This window comes from Halyomorpha halys, unplaced genomic scaffold, assembly GCF_000696795.3.
Source record: "Halyomorpha halys isolate HHAL.00 unplaced genomic scaffold, Hhal_1.1 Scaffold588.1, whole genome shotgun sequence".
NCBI lineage: Eukaryota > Metazoa > Arthropoda > Insecta > Hemiptera > Pentatomidae > Halyomorpha > Halyomorpha halys.
Window position 1 is genome coordinate 88,089 of NW_027110173.1, and position 10,020 is coordinate 98,108.

The 10,020-nt window shown below is 28.3% G+C and overlaps 1 long non-coding RNA gene across 1 annotated transcript in view; it reads right to left on the minus strand.

The window, feature by feature from the left end:
• Positions 1-5,133: 5,133 nt before the first annotated feature.
• The window catches only part of LOC136795989 (uncharacterized), a 195,840-nt gene continuing 190,953 nt past the window's right edge, over positions 5,134-10,020 (minus strand). The window contains exon 3 of the long non-coding RNA XR_010843679.1: positions 5,134-5,270. This is a non-coding gene — a long non-coding RNA (uncharacterized lncRNA). The remainder of the gene's footprint in view (positions 5,271-10,020) is intronic.

The following is a 10,020-nucleotide window of genomic DNA, read 5'->3' on the forward strand; positions in this document are numbered from 1 at the left end:
TCGAGGACGTCGACTAAGGGAACCGTGCTCTGCCACCTCCCAGGTCGTGGTGGAGGGACGATCTCCCTGAACAGTGGGTTGCAGCAGGCCTTCAGCCCATCAAAGAATTTTGAGTTAATTGAGTCGGCCTATATACTCCGGCACAGTAGGATCTAACTAAAACATTTTTATTATCAGTGTTCGGTTTTTGTTTTATTTGTGGGATTCACTTTTAATTTATAATATTTATAAAATATATTAAGGAAAGAACTTGAACCACTTTAAACCCCACTGCGGAGCTTTATTTGTATACAACTATCATATATATCTGATCATAATGTAATATTGTGATAATTGATAATTATATTCATAATATTTTATATACATAATATTATATTTAATATCATTAGAATACATATTACATCTTTAAATATGAAACATCAGATTATAAAAAATAATAATAAACCACCGGTTTCCTCGTGTGTATTTCAATAGGAATCGAAAATTTCACTTTGAAAATGATGCTATGTGTTATTCCAAAATAAATTTTATACTAGTTTCGATTCATGTTACTCAGAGCAATAAAACATATCGAATATTTGAAATGTTATAAATTTTATTCTAAGCAAAAACCTTTTATTCATAGTAATTGTGGAACACAGAATTTAAATAAATGGTTTGCCCGATATGGTGGAAAATGGATTTGTCCACACAAGTAAGCGGGTGGAATATTAACAACGCTGCAGGTGCATACTTTACACGACTTCTTATTGAGAAACATGAGGGAGTTAATATGACGTAGTGGGGTGCATATATTCAACAGCCGTGACTTTATAAAGCAGCTCATATCCCATCAGTATGAATGTGCCCTATTATCATACTCAATTTCTAGGTCAAGTCATGACGTACGGCCATAAATCAAACTTATGAATGAATAAATATGAAAAAGTATGGTAAATTGGGTAAGTAAGGTTTATTTTTTTCTATATATATTAAAATTTAAACGTTTACATAATCGTTATAATTTGTCAAAGAAGCCTTAAACGAATGACAGTCTTAAACATTTTCCGCCTCCTTCATTCGTAAAAAAAAAACAAATTATTAATTAAGATTCAGAACCATAGACAGTTTTATTTCTTGTTTTTTGTTATTTATTTATGCATTTTGGAGCTTTCGGCGTCCAGCGTTATCTACATTTAACGATTTAAAAAATATACTATTATAAATTGTCACAAAATTAAATAACAGTATTTTATATTTTATAATTATAATATAATTAATATTATTGCCAAACAAATAATCTATAAAGCATCATACCTATAATTATATAATCCACATTTCAAGTCGTTACAATGTCTCTAAAGAAACACTTAGCTAACCAACATGGTGGAGTTAATTTTCAAAAATGACAGAAAAAATTTAAAAAGAGGAATATAAACTGAAATTCAGTATCATCTACAGTTAAATTTGAAGTAAAAATATGTGAAGACCTAGGTTAGAAAATGATTCTTCTTAAATTAATAAATACGATATTGAGGAAAAGTAAAAAAGATTAAATAGATTGTTCATTAGCACTAGAGTTTTGTGTTAAATATTTTTGAAATTTGAATATCACCTACAATTTATTTCATATTTTCTACTATAGCAAGAACCTGAGCTCATGTAAAGTTTTCAAAAGCTATACCACCCTTAATATATAAAAAGTTATATTTTGCTTAAATAATCACAAAAACAAAAATACTTATAAATATGAGAGCGAAAACCTTACAATGATCCTTGAAGCGCATTCACTGATATTATTTCTTGGTCTTGAACATAACTGTTAATGAAAAAAATAAATCTGTACTGTTACAAGGATTAAGTAAATAAGGAATTACTGTTACTAGAACATTAGTTGTGCATGGAGGTGATTAGGCACAATCTCAATCGGCTACAAGGTTTTTTCTCAATTAAAGGTACCCACTTCATGAGGCTGAGTGGGCCATGAAGGGCTCCCATTCCCACAGGGTTGACTTATGTCTAGAGTAATAAAACAACAATTATCTGTTACAGCAAGATTCAAACTCGGGCCTTGGAGTTTGTAGCACAGTGCCTTACCACTGACTCCGATGACTATTAATAATGGGAACTATGACAATATGCATTATTTAGAAATCTTTGTCTTTTGATTTTGTATCACAAAAACTGTAGTAAGTTTAAAAGATGTGATATTATACATATAACAAATAATATAATAGTAATATAAACAATAATTATTTAATAAAAAACAAGATTTAAAATAATACATTTATCTAAACAAAAATATGACGTTAAGAGAAGGATACAAGGTTATACAGTTCTGCAAGACAGTAGCGTTGTGCGGGTTTAGCTGAACTAATCACTGAAGGAGCACTAAGCCAATTACATATAACAGTATAAATCATTTTAAAAAGAATTGTTTAACTCCTAAAGTTTGGATGAATAATTAGACTTGTATAAATTAGTTTCATGTTTAAATCAATTAAGATAGAAACATAAATAAAAGTTTCAATTTCTGTATCACGAATTGTAATTAATGATTTCCGCAGGACAATTCTCTCATTTATTAATGTTCAACATAGAGTATTTTTCCTCGGTAATTATTTTGGTTAGTTTATTCTTTAATAATTCTAAAAATAAAATATATACTTTTTTATGATAATTTTGATAACAAGTCTGTCAAAAAATTGAAGAAACAAATTATTTTATTTTATTCGTAGCTACCAACACACTCTACCTACATACCAGTAGGTATAGTAATTGGTTCAAATATTCTTTATCCTTTTTAAAATATTTTTATGTTTCCGAATCAGAGAAAAATGAATTCTCAACTATTAATGTGTTTATGTGTACAAAGATTATCTATTGAACTGGTGAACCTATTTTTTATTTTTATTTGTAGTTTTTCGAACACCGAGGTGTGAATGTCAAATCCCCCCACTAGCGCACAATAACTAAAACAGCTAAACAACTTTCGCAGCTCTATCGATTTGTACAAAACTCGTTTTCTTGCTTTTTTTGGGAATATACCCTGAAGTTAAAAAAAAAAATACACATTAATTGATATGGCAAGTTTAATTAAAATCATTAAAGGAGTTTTGTACAAAATAGGAAAAAACTGTGAAATCAAACTGACATATTTAGTAATTTGATTTTAGCAAAAAAGTTGCTGAGGCATCCTAGGCATTATTTTTGTTAATTACGTAATGTTAGTTTCATGAAACTTTTTATTTCTTTTCACATTCACATCGATTTGCGAGACTTGGTTCAGAGAACTAAGAGAGACATTAATTTTTGTTTAAAATTTGAATTCAGAATTTTTTCACGTTCTTAATACTTTCTCTTATTATATACTTTATACATAGAAAAGTATGAATTAAAATCTTATTAATTAGACTAATATTAAAATAGATATTGCAAAAATACTTTTGTATTGGATCTCGGAAGTGGTGAGAAAAGTCGAGCGTTTCATTAAACATTTTATATTTATTTTATATTTCTTGGACTGTTTTTTGTTTAGAGACGAACGAAACTTTTATGTAATATTATTGTTGACAATCTCTCTATCACTGTAAAATTCTAGCAAAGAAATAATGTTAAATAAATATTTAATATTAAATCAAATAAAATTAAATTAAAATGAATAATAAAATAGCAGAATCAAATAGATCTCAAAATGATTAGCACCCTAATCTTATAAATTTCAATTATCTGACTTTCACATTTAAAATAATTATCTCTTTTCTATCAACCCCCAATGAGCTAAACTCGTAAATTGTAAGGGGTGTAACCACCCCCCTTAATTGAATTCGACGTACTAATCTCAGTCGACAGTCTGACCGAAATTAAAATTCAATTATCGTCCCAAATGGCGGTCATTAGGGGACTATGGCCCCGATGTAGTGGCATCATTGCAAAAAGTTATACGCATAAAGGCACAGAATCGCCTGACATAAATGACGTCATTGAAAATATCCAACTTTCCAATTATTCGTACTTACTAAAAATAAAATATTCCTTGCCCACCTGGGAGGGATAAGTTCTCTAATAGGTTTAAGATGCGAGTAGCTCAGTGAGCAAGGGTCTCTACTTTCTACCTCTCAGTCCCTGGTTCACATCCAGCTGTAGCAAATAATTATTTATTCTGTGACATTAACCATGAGTCACCCTGTGAGTTAGGTAGCCTTTTTGGGACACACCCAGTCTCTGTAAAGTGGGTAATCCTAATAAGTAGTAATTCTAACTATTGTTCAAATATTTTATTATTTGAATGTTTTAAGAAGAAAACAGTTTTTAAGAATAGTTATTAGTAAATTCACACTCGAAATTATATTAATAAAGTCAATTAAAAACATAATTAACTCAATTGTGAATGGAAATCGATTGTTTAGTTATATAATATTAATCCCAGTATTGCCTGAAAAGGAATTGTAATTTTTTTTTATAGCAGGTGTGTAAAATTTACTCACATGAGCCTTCTAGGGTTAAACCTTATTAAAATTAAAAAATAAAATAATTACACTGATTCAATCAACAAAAAAAATCTCTACGTTTCAGCACACTCTGGTTCATACAGATAGATTCCAACAAGGTAGAGGAGGTTATAAATGGGTTTGAAACAAACAAAAACAAATTTACATTCACCCTTAATAAATTTTATAATTGAATATCTTACACTACATGTTTTTTTTTTTGGTTTTTAAATTTTTTCTAGTATTATTCAGTTACAACTTTTTATGATATTTTTGTGTTCTCATTCTGTTTTTTCAAAGTCTATTTCCTTATGTCTATCCTAAACGTTTTAATTAACTCATTGTCCAACTTAATTTCGGTATTTTCTTTAGTTCTTAGTTAATGCTTGCAACGAAAATTCAGTTTTATGCCTAGTTTCTCAATCCAAAAAATTCTCATAATCCAGGACCATCTTATGGGAAAATAACAACGAGGAACAAATCTAAATTTATTAATATATAAGCATTTTATATGATTTGTTAGCTAATTATACATTCAAAATTAAACAATTCTGCAACCACCTAAAATAGTCCATCTAATTAACAGGAATATAATATTTAAAAAATAAACCTATGAATACATTTATTTGTATTCCAACCTTTAATAAATCCATTCTTCAACAATGCTTTCTTGAAAAATATTACTCTATTTAATAAATAATATGATAAATTTTTAAGTTTAATTATAAACAAAAATAGTAATAAGTAAAATTTACCATATGTGTGTTAATGTCACTCTTCGTAAGAGAATTATTGACCCACCTGAAAAAAATAAAGATAATTAATACAGGGATAGTTAAATTTATGAAACTGTCATAATAAACCAATTTGCAATATTTGTGATGGTTGTAGTCTAATAAACTCATGGGAATAAAAATAAACAGGGAGGAGGTAACGTTTTATTACATAAATATGGATTTCTTTCTTTTTATTCTTTATTTAATCCTTTTACAATTATTGTATTTACCTATATTGTATTTATTTTATTGTCTTGACTATATTTTCTATCGATATTTATTATTTGTAATGTAATTTATATTTAGTTTTTCCAAAATTAGAAAATTCTAATAGTTATTATTATTATCATATTTTTATTATTTCCCATTTTTCGTCATATTTATACATCTCTTTCTTGTATACGCGACGTATTTGAAATAGAATTAAAACCGTAAACGGCACGCTTCCGATTTCTGTCATTCCGTAAAGCTATGTTCTTGAACAAGTAGGCAGTCCTGATTTGTTCTTTGCTCATCTATTATCATTATTAATTACATTATTATTTTTATTTATCCTTTCTCGACCTTTTTATTTAATCTCAAGTTACTTCTTTACTTTCATTCTTTTATTGTGTTAAATTTTGTTTTCCAATATCTACTTTTCTTTTTTTGACTTTTATCGGGTCTACTGTACATTTCTTAACCTTATAGCTAACGTAATTTTTTTATTCTTATCATTGTTTATTTTATATTAATACTATTTTTTTTATTTGTATATAATTTTCTTTTCACTTATTTTTACATAATATTAACTCTACGACGAACGAACATATATTCCTTCCTAGTATTTGCGAAAAGTGCCAACAACACGTTATCGCTATATTGTGTATACAAAACCATACTACTTCTCTAATATTGCAATAGAAAACTATTTTATTATACAATTATAAATAATATGATTTCATCATAGAACTGTTGAAAAGCGGTACAAATCATTAACCAACGTTATTTTAATTAATTACTCATTATAACAATTAAAAAGTTGTCTAAATCACTACCAATCCAAAATATAAATGAGAAAATAGAATCCAAATCTGAAATAAAAAATAAAATAGGCCTGATTTTTTTCTGGGAAAAAAAATTAATCAGTGGACGGTCGGATTTTATTTTATTATATTTTTGGATTCTACGTGAGATTCGAAATGTAAACTCTCAAATTTTGAAGAGAGTTAATTTTTATTTTTATTTTATCCTTAACTTTTAACTATAACTTTTCTATCAGGGAGCAAAATGAATTGACACTAAAAGGTTAAGATAATAAATCTATTCAACTAAATAATTCTTAATGTAGGGTTTAAACGCTCGGAAACAAGAGGAAATCACCCTTGAAATAGTTCCTTTGAAGACGTCTGTAAAATCAATTCCAAGTTAGCAAGTGTCCCCACTGACCCTGCTCTGGTAGAACAGCTAACAGCTGACCAGAGAATTCCAATAATGCCAGGAGTGCCTCATGGTCCTCAGTTCTTCGAATACAGATCTAGATCCTGTTAGAGCCTTTGTCGATATAACATTCAATAAAAGAGGCAATAAAATCGGCAAGCTAAAAACTTTTTGCCTTCGTATATTGACCACTTACTACTAAAATTAATTTATTTCAGAAAATTTATTTGTCTTCGACTTGTTCTCCCTAGATCTCTTTTCTGACTCCAAAAAGCTGGACTGCACAGGGGTTTTGGGCTTCTACCTCATAATGTCGATCCACGCTCATTTTAAAATGGACCAAAAAAAAAAAAAAAATATATATAACCACACACACATATATTAAAAATTAAAGGTAATTTAATATTGTTGAATACAATGAATATTATAATTTAATAAAACATGGTTTTCAGGTAATAAAAAAAAACTCGAAATACCAATAAAAAGGAGATTGGACTAAAACACCTGAGCCTTTGTTAGTAAAGAAAAGATGACCAAATATTTAAGATTTTAATATTTAGTTTTTTGCGCCTCTAAGTAGTCAGTTACAGGTTGATATCCCTTAAGACATTATTTTAATAGTATTTATGAATTCGTAATTTTATTACGAATGGAATAGTGAAGTAAAATGTTAAGTGGGTTTTTGAAATCGTCTGAATCAAAGTGACCAATCCCTCCGACTTTTCCATTCTAACATTCTATTTGAAGCGGCATCTTCAACAAATAAAAATAAATGTCACCTACAGATTTGATGTACTTTAATGTTTACAAAATTGATGTGTTACCTGATTTTGAAACATTATCTTTTAAGATTTATTTTATTTTATAGAAATTAGTTAAGCATCATACAGAACTTAAAATATTTTATAGATAAATGTTATGTGATCAACGTCTAAATGATTAAGTTTCTTAAGGTTTTATTGATTATAAATTACTTTATAATTTGAGGGCGGAGTAACTGAACTGTTCTTCATGGAATATTTCAACTGAAAAAAAAAATCCAAATATTTATTTAGTATTATAGTACATATAAATTACATTATTTCTAAATATGTAAAAGTAACCATTTAATTTATTTATTCAGAAAAGAATGTGTGTTTGAAGCATGATAAAATAGTAAAAAAAAAGTTTAGTGAGGAAAGAAATTCTTATTTCTTTCAACTTAATAAGAAACGATAAAACTAACGAGGTCAATTATTTTTAAAAAAGAAGGTTTAATTGGGGACGGAAGGAAAGAAAACAGGAAAGAAAAAACTACCAGCAGGAGGAAAACTTGCTAGCATATATAGTTAGAACTTCATAATTCTTTTTAATCCGGTCATCTAAGGCTCAAAAAGAGTCTTTTCAAGGAAAACATTATAGAAATGTTTTCTTCAAAGTTTCTATATATTATTAGATGCCAAACCCAATTATTTTTTTCAGTATTTCGCATATAACTATTTAATTATATAACATTTTATTAATATTTATTTTAGTTAAAAATGTTTTGATAAACAAAAAAAAATCCTACAAAATTCCTGTATTATATTTCATTTTTGAACAAAATTAAACGTTACAAAGCATGCTTATGGAAAGACGATTATTTAAAAAATCTTTCAAAAACGAAAGAAAAAAAAAATGCTTTCTAACTTACAAGCTGTATCAAAGCAGGTATCAAAAGTATATATGTAAAGCTAACAATTTTGCAAATGCCAAATATTTCAAAGAGGTCAAATCAGTTCACCAAGACTTTTTTTGATTCATATTTTTCACAAGGAACCTAAACTGAAACTGAAAAAAAAATTAACTGAAAAAGTCCAATTTTTTTTCTCTTTTTATTTTCGTTGTAAAAATGGCGATTGGCTTGATACCAAACCTGAAATTCTGATTCAGCATATAATAATTTACGTAGAATCGTTATGGAAAATTTTGAAATAGGATTTCAAGAAAAAAAAAATTATGTATGAACTATTTTCATTAGCCCCTTTAATAAAATCGCGGTTTACATAAAAATTAAGTGTAATATACTCTTTTCCTAAAGTCTTCTTTAATTGTATAAATATTTTTTCTTTATAAAATTCTTAATTTTCTAGTAATGAGGTGAAAACAGTTTAATTGAATTGAGTTTTGGTTTTACTTTCTTTGTCAATCCATTAATGGTGAGATGTTAAACCTAAAATTTGGATTCTGCACTCCAAAAAAACATGTAAAACTATTGAAAAAAAAATTGTTCTTAGTTTTAGAACTATCAAAATAGGTTTCCGTGTTAAGTGTAATAGAAACTAATTTTTAAAATTATTTCCAGACATATGCTCTGTAAGATGGATTTTATGCATCATGCTCATATCCCAGAAAAAAAAAAATAACCTATGATTTTGAATTATTTTTCCACTGAACTTTGTACCTGCCATTAGGAAAATAAACATATAGGAAACAGTATGCAATACGAAACGTTTTACGCCGTTGGTAGCTATCTTATACCTTAAGGTTTAAATTAACCTCCAAAAAATAATGTTTTCTCGATTTCGGTCTGGGTGGTTGATTAAGGCAAATAATTTTCATTTTGCCATTGAACTAATAAAAAAAAAATCCTCTTGCTTTCTGAGAAAATGATTCATCAATCATGCTGCTGGCTTTGAACGCCACGTTCCCGACCTCCTCATCTTCATTACACCGACTTCAGAGAACTCTGGATTTAATAGTCAAAAGCTTAGGGAAAGAAGGCCTCCATATGAATTTTTCAACCACTATTAAATTTTCATCCGCTTTCCCCCTAAGAGAGGGGCTGGAGGGGCAAAGCCTGCTGGGGTCCGATATTAAAACTCTGACTCGTGGAGATAGGGCCTCGCCTTATTGGCTCCTGGGAATCGTCCTCTTCCAGTCACCATCCACACAACTGATATCCTTCGTCCCCAATACTCCATCTTGAGGGGCTACTCATACACAAATGCTTAATTCACAATAAATTCTTCCCCTTCCTCCAATTACCTTACTTAACATCTGAAATAGACAAGGCCACATTTATCGTTTGCAGTGAAGGTAGTGTGTTGTCTAAGAATAAATAAAAACAAAACAAAAATTATATAAATATATCTACAAACTGATTTTTCCTTTACTCATTAATCATAAAGTATTAATTTAGAGAGAGAAACATTTTATTAATAACGTTGTGCTGCCTAACTGCATTGGGTTCCTCATAACACAACATAATATAACTAGGAAAAAAATAATAAAACCTTTTTGAACGTATAGTATATAGACATAGTATAGTATATAATTAACGGTTAATACATGGTAGTAATATATAATTTTTTTTTTATTTAGTCCTTTTCATTTAA